Raw genomic sequence first — 7,495 nt, 5'->3', positions numbered from 1 at the left:
CCAGCAGCTTAAAATTCACACCAGGTGCATGTATGTGTGTTAGCCCAAAATACTGAGGATAGAGGAGAAGGGATTACAACATGACTGTGCCCCTTGGGGGGGTGATGTCTTGCTTTCTGTCTGTCTCTCCAGCTCAAGTGTATGCACCCTATAGCAAAAATTTCTACAAAAAAAAAAAGAAACGTACTGCCTACATGAAGGCAATTTTAGTTATCTCATTCCTTAAGTAGAGGTGTGGTTATGTACCATTTTCTCTAAGCTACTTTTTGTGCTTACGTAATTACTAGTAGAAGAGAATCAGAAAAACTATGGAGTTGAAGAAGCTCTCAGTGGAGTAATCTGCACTCCCATGGTGCGGCATGAAATGGATACATGAGTGTTTCAGGAGTGAGTAGGTTCCTGCAAAGTAGTCAGATGTTAGCAGGTGGCTGATACTCTACCTCTGAAAAAGAGGGCCCTAGTAGCAAGAGGATTTAGGGTGGACTGCCAGGGGTGGGATTGCAAAGGGTTGAGACTTTGCACAAAGGCCTACACGATGAAGAGGTCCATGAGATGCATTAGAAAGAGCTCACACTCCTGCCCACAGGACAAGGACGCTTGCTCTAAACTGCTGGTAATGTCAGAGCAGCCGCAGAATTAATGGAGGACAAAAACAGCTCTAATTTACTAAAACCTGAAGCATCATCAAGGAAAAGAACCCAAAAAAAATCAGAGGAAAAAGAATATAGTCATGCGCTAGTTGCCATCATAACTGAAGAGAAGGACAGAAGTTCCTACCAATTACTGTGGTCTCATGGTCCACAAGGAAACTTCATTCAACGTTTTTTGTTTTTGGTCTTTTTGTTTTTTGTTTATTTTCCCATAGAAATGCAAGTTCTCTGAGGATCCCTGTGAATTTTCTTCACTAAAACCTTGCTTCCTAATTTACTACACCAAGTCTCTCAATCTGAAGCCTGAACAGGGCTGGGAAATGGAAGGAGGTAGCCACGAACTTGGCGATAGTACAGAAGTTTCCAACCAGAGGAATGGAGATAGACTTAAATTGACTGCAAACTGTGAGATTTGTTAAAGAATCATTGGTGGCTGCAAAGGTAAGTTTGACAGAGCATGGGTAAAAACAATAATTGGAGAAAAATAAAACAATTACACATTTATAACCTTACTGAATTTAAACTATTCAATAAAGTGGCTGAAATGGTATTCAGTAATAACAAAAACTTCTAGGCATTTAATCATCAAATTATCCTAACATGATAATTGAAGAATAAACAACCCATAATGCTAGTTTTGAAAGGTAATAATCTGTTTTAGGTTCTTGGTTACAGCTAGCATGATTTTTTTTTGTTCCTCATAACGATTTCTTATGATGATTGCTTTGGTAATATCTGCTATCTTTTTTTTTTCTTTTTTTTTTTGGAGAGGTTTTTGCTACAGGGCACGTGCGCTCGCCAGACAGACAGAGAGAGAAAAAGAGACAGAAAGCAAGAAATCACTCTCCAGGGTGGATGGCCATGCTGCAATCCCTTCTCCTCTATTCTCCTCTCAGGATTCTGGGCAAGTACGCACACAAACTAGGCATGAGTTTAAGCCACCGGGTCCGGGACTCGAACTGCAGTCGACTACATGGGAGTCCAGCGACATAGCCATTATGCTAACTGCTGGTCCCTCCTTTTTTTTTTTTTTCTATTTTTAAGAAAGATTTTTTTTCGATGGAAAAGTGTGCTCACCAGAGAGACAGTCAGAAAGTGAGAACTGACCTGCCCCCTTCCCCCGCCCCGCCCCTGTGGGGATGGCCACACTGCAATCCCAACTCCAATCAGCCATATGGGAGTCCATCAATGTAACCATTATGCCATCTTCTGGTTCAATATCTGCTATCTTTATTAGGTGTTTTGCCAGTACTAAATATCTGATTGATATTTTCAGAAGCAAATAAAAGGATGCTCTCACATTACCCACACTCAACAAAATTACTTTAAAACCTACATAATATCCCTATGTGTACATACATGTTCAGTCTTCTGTTCTCAGGATTTTGATGACATAAGAAAATGAAGTACAATGCTGTGTCACACAGACTTCTTAAAACCAGGGAGTTTGAAAGACAGTCTGTCATTGTTGCTTCTATTACATATGTGGATAGGCATATGGCTTATCTAATATCCTTGAACTGATGATAGTTCTTTAATCAGCTCTATTGTTGTTTCTTCTATTAAGTAAAAAAAAAAAATCTAAGATAGCTATATATCTTTATTTTGTTTTTGTATATTTTTAAATTACTATTAATTTTTCAAGTACTGGCTCCCTGATAAAAATGGGAGGAATCAAGGCAATGTAGCCAGCTCTCTGTGTGTGCAGTAAATTCTCTTCACAACCACTGTATTGGCCTTATGGTGTCCAGAATACCAGAGGGGGACAGATTTTGATAAAAATAGCAGTAATAGCACTTGAATAGATTTTAATATGAGCAATGGACAAAACAAGATGTTCTAGCAATCAAGCACATGCCTTATTTCTTAACCTGAGTGATACAAGTTCAATGCATTTAATATTTGAAATCTAATTGCAGCAAATTCAAGAAAATACATATTATTCTAAGCAATAAATAAAGCTATTTATTTTCCTTCTGTAAAGGATAATGATTGGCGCTAGGAAACAGCTGCAACTCCAAAAAGACAGGCTCCATATCTCAGAATACAGGGTTTGGATTTTTCTAAGTGGACAAAATGAATAGCCAGTTCCATTTCTCTGCCCCCAGGAAAAGGATATGAATGAAGGGTCCTTTCAGACAGCTGCGAATATGAATGATTAAAGTGGCTCAGACAATGGAAGAATGAAACCTGCATTTGCAGATGTCACCTTCAAAATAGTGTGAAGTTGACAGCTTTGTTTTTAGCTGCTCCCACCACCTAAGAACAAGCAGATTGATTTTAAAATGAGGAACCAATATGTTCATTTTTCTGAAAAATACCAGCCAAATCTGGACTCTATATTTTTGTTGTTTACCCAGAGGCTGATACACTGCAACAATATTATTTTCTATAACCACTGTTGATTTTATCTTTAGCAGTCAATTAAATGCAAAGATATGTAAACAAAGAGAGTTCTTAAGAATTCTGATTCTCATGTCATTTTGTAGGGGTTTAAGTAGCTCTCCAGGATTCTTATTTTAAAGTGCATTTTTCTGATTTTCATTTTGATTTGGAACGTTTTCTGATTTTAGATTGCCCCACATCAACTATACCAATAGCAATCATCATCAAAGAATGAGTAGGGCTGCTCTGTCTTTACAGATTTTAATTATCACTATTTCTAGGATAAAAGGAAGGATTTTGTGAGCTGAGGGGTGAGATGGTGTACTAGCAGAGTATTTTCATCCTGTTTCTTATGGGACAGGTAAGATGCTGTGGCACAAAGATTTCTGTGAAATCCCAGTGTTTTACTCTCTCCTTACTTGCCTTGCTGGCTTGTATGGAATTCTTAGTCTCCGTTTTATATCCTACAGCTGGTTTCCTTATTTCCATGCCTACATCCTATCAAAATACCACTAAACACGGGCAGCTGTATGTATTACCATTTTAATAGATTCTAAGGTAGAATGGTTAAATGGCAACAAATAGAACAGAAAGTTGAAAATTAAGCATTAAATCTCCCAATTTTTCAAAAGATCCTAGATTTATTTCTATCTACTTGTACTCCAGCCTTCCAAAGTCTCGATTTTCACTCCTTCTTCTCTTTTCTGCTCTAGTTCACTTTCCTTGAAAATTCATGTTTACTCTTTAGACAGAAAGGCTTGGCTGCTGCTTTGTTGTCTTTCTCCAAAACATATTTTCTAGTTCTTAGCTTATCTTCCCCAAAGGACTGATGGAACATTTACTGTAACAAGATAGATTTCTCTATTTAACAATAATTCTGAGGGAACCATTAGTGAATTAATTTTCCCTATACCACACAACAAGTAAGCTTTATTTCATGCCATTTTGTTTCCATCTTTCTATGAGTTGGCCTTTTTTCCTTTCCCAGATTACACCAAACTTATTTTCATCTTCGATTATTTGTTTTAGTATTATTTTATTTGTTTTTATATATATATATATATTGTCTAGGACTCCAACCATGGTCAGCTATGTGGGATTCCACACCACCCTGCCAGCCCCTTTCATCTTAGATTCTTTGTACTTTCCATGCCTTCTGTTTGACCTCAAGTTTTCCCATGGCTTATATCACCTTATTGTTCAAATTTCACCTCACAAGACACCCTCTCAAAGAACCAGTCTTGGACTACTCTATTTAAATCATACTCCCATTACACATCTATATTGGCTTATCATTTAATACTTCAGGTTATAGCATTTATGTTCACCTAAAACTCAGTTTCTTATAATACTTTCATTTTCATTTCTGGAGGAGGGCAGCAAACAGTACATGGCCAAGGCCAATGTCACCACCATTGCTACTGTCAAAACGAAAGAAATGACAACTGTAAAGTAAAAGCTATAACAAAATGAATTTACCAGCCTTAAAAAGCTAGCACAGGTGTGTGGACAGAATTCAGGACCGACCACCGACCGGTTGCTCAGGACTGGAAGGTTAAATTGATTACCCACCCAGTACAGCACCTAACAAGAAGAGAGTATTTCTTAGAGGACTGTGAGCATAACAGGAAAGTGACATTGACTTTGAATTAAATTTTTCCCTTCCCAGATTACACCAAACAACCATGGGATCTGGAAGCTGAATCGATGTTATCAGATGAGTTAGACTCCAAACCAGAGCTCCTAGTCCAGTTTTTTCAGAATACATATATCCCATTGGGACAGGGACTAGTAGAATCAGAAGCTAAAGCATTACTTGTGGGACCAGCAGTTGGCGTAATGGCTATGTCACTGGACTCCCATATAGTCAACTGTGGTTCGAGTCTCAAACCTGACGACTTACACTCATGCCCAGACATGTGTGCGTGCATGCCCAAGATCCCAAGAGGAGAATAGAGGAGAAGGGATTGTGGCATGCCTGCCCCCCCCCCCCGGGGGTTGCTCCCTCTGCCCCCCCCCCGGAGGTTTCTCACTTTCCATCTCTCTGTCTCTGTCTATCTGGTGAGTGCACGCACCTTATAGCAAAAGTCTCTCTCTCAAAAAACAAAACAAAACAAAACAAAAAACATTACTTGCTTGTCCCTTCTTCTGGTGACTGATGCCTCAGAATGCAGCTGGCTGATGTTACCAGATGATACTTCAAATCATACTAATGCCTCCAAGGAGGTCCCTTCCTCGCTGGGGTGAAAAGCCTTCAGGTGAACGTGGGTCCAGACCCAGAGGAAATGATGACTCAGCTTATACAGAAGTCCCAGAGTTTTTGTCCACTCCAGAGTCTCCTAGCTTATTGCAAGATCTTCAGCCTAGTAAGAGCACTTCTATTCTTCTTAACCTAGCAAGAGCAGGTCTGGGCTCTTCAGCTGAGCACTTAGTGTTTGTGCAGAATGAGGCAGAGGATTCAGGAAATGATTTCCTCTAGTGAGAGCACGGACAGCATTCCGCGGTTCCTCTGAGTTCAGGAGTTGGCTCATAAGTTTGATTGCTGCTACTTGTGCACAGCTGGCCAAAAATGCCCAAACCAACAGCAACAGAGAAAATATCCACCTTGGTTCTGAAGATGGGCAAGCCAAAGATCCTGGGCCCCTTCCTCAAGTGGGAAAAAAGCTCATGTGTACAGCTGAAGGTTGTGAACAGACATTTGTGTGGCCATCTCTCTTTAAATACCACCTCAAGACTCATGGAAATGGCCGCTCATTCATCTGCCCTGCAGAAGGTTGTGGGAAGAGCTTCTATGTGCCACAGAGGCTACAGGTGCACATGAGGACCCACAGTGGGGAGAAGCCCTTTAAATGCCCTGAGTCTAACTGTGGCATGCAGTTCACGACAGCTGGGAACCTGAAGAACTCTCTATACATCCATACATGAGAGAAGCCTTTCCTTTGTGAAGCCCAAGGATGTGATTGTTCCTTTGCTCAGTATCCTAGCCTCCAAAAACATCTGGTGGTTCGCTCAGGAGAGAAGCCTCATCAGGGCCAAGTTTGCAGGAAGACCTTCTCTCAGGTGGGAGCAGGTTTGCATGAGAAAGCATCAGTTGCAGCTAGGAGCAGCTGGCAGTGAAGAGCAGGAGCATACTGCTGAGCCACTAATGGGCAGTTGTTTGCCTGAAGAGGCTTCAGTACCCAGTAAAAACCTGGTGTCTTTGAATTCCCAGTCCAGCCTTGGTGAAGAGTCCTTGAACCTCCAAAATGCCAGTTCCATCCTGGGAGTTGATGATGAGGTGCTTGCTGAAGGAGTCCCACATTCCCTGTCTTCAGAGCCTGATGTGACACATCACTTGGTGACCATATTGTCAGGGAGACAGTCATAGGAGGTTTCTGTCTTAACTGCGGTAAACCCACAGGAGTTGCTAAACCAAGGAGATTTAACTGAAAAACGGGCATGCGTGTGCGCGCTGACTCCTGGAAGAGCAGCTCTGTCTGACCCCAGAGTACAGAGAGTGGGAACAGGACGCAGTGGCTCCTGATCTGCTGGAACTGAAAAGAATCTGTGAAGGATAAAGCCTTGTTTTTGCCTATTTGTCTTCCCTGGCATCAAAGATAGATGTAGGAGAGCTTCAAATTACTAACCAATCCAGACGAGGAACCAAGGAACAAAGCAGTGACTGCAGGCTGGGTAACTGTATGCCTCTCCTTCCCACTGCAAAATGTTGAGCTGTATTTCTCCCCAAAGCAAATTTGACTATGTGTTGGTTGAAGTTTCTCATTATGACTGTTAAGGCGAGGTTTTCCTTTGAAGAGCTTTCATCCTAGACTCAGCTATCTTTCACGTGGATGAACTAAGTGCTGCCGCCAAACAACAGAATTTCACCCGGAAGTTGAATTTTCAAGATGCCTGTTGCTATGAAGAAAGGAGTGAGGCCAGTTCCATCAGGACATTCTCCGTTCAGCCCCCTGTAGCCACTGGGCTGCAGGAGTAAATGACTTGAATCTCCCCTTGGGCCAGGCTGAGGTACTTGGTGCCCTGTACATTTCCACTAGGTCACTTTTCTTTCTTCATTTATGGAACATACAGTAGCATGTTAAGAGGGTTTGCTTTTGTGTTTTTGTTTTTTTTTTTAAAGTTAAAAATTACATGATTCAGAGCTTCAGTTATCCCTTTAAAAAAATAAAATAGCCCAGTTAAAAAAAAAAAAAAAAAACTAGCACAAATTAAGGGTCAGACCCTGCAGCTCCCAGTCAGACCCACCAGCAGAGGGGCCAGATGGGAATGATAAGGTTTGTTGATTCTGAAAAAGCTAGGATCTTTTGTACTAGTAAAGAAGTTACAATGCATATAAATTGTTCTGATAACATTTACATTAGATACATATAGCAAAGGAGGGTCTTAGGAAGGTGGGGGAAGGACAGAATTGGGTGAGGGGCCATTAGCAGACACTGTGAAGCCACTTAGTGGCTATGATG

General features: G+C 41.0%; 1 pseudogene; it reads left to right on the top strand.

The window, feature by feature from the left end:
* The first annotated feature begins 4,742 nt into the window (after positions 1–4,742).
* Positions 4,743–6,558, top strand: LOC102474292 (zinc finger protein 410 pseudogene; annotated as a pseudogene).
* The last annotated feature ends 937 nt before the right edge of the window (positions 6,559–7,495 follow it).

Source organism: Tupaia chinensis, unplaced genomic scaffold, assembly GCF_000334495.1.
Source record: "Tupaia chinensis unplaced genomic scaffold, TupChi_1.0 Scaffold000037_22, whole genome shotgun sequence".
Taxonomy (NCBI): domain Eukaryota; kingdom Metazoa; phylum Chordata; class Mammalia; order Scandentia; family Tupaiidae; genus Tupaia; species Tupaia belangeri.
This window is presented reverse-complemented; position numbering and strand designations above follow the sequence as displayed.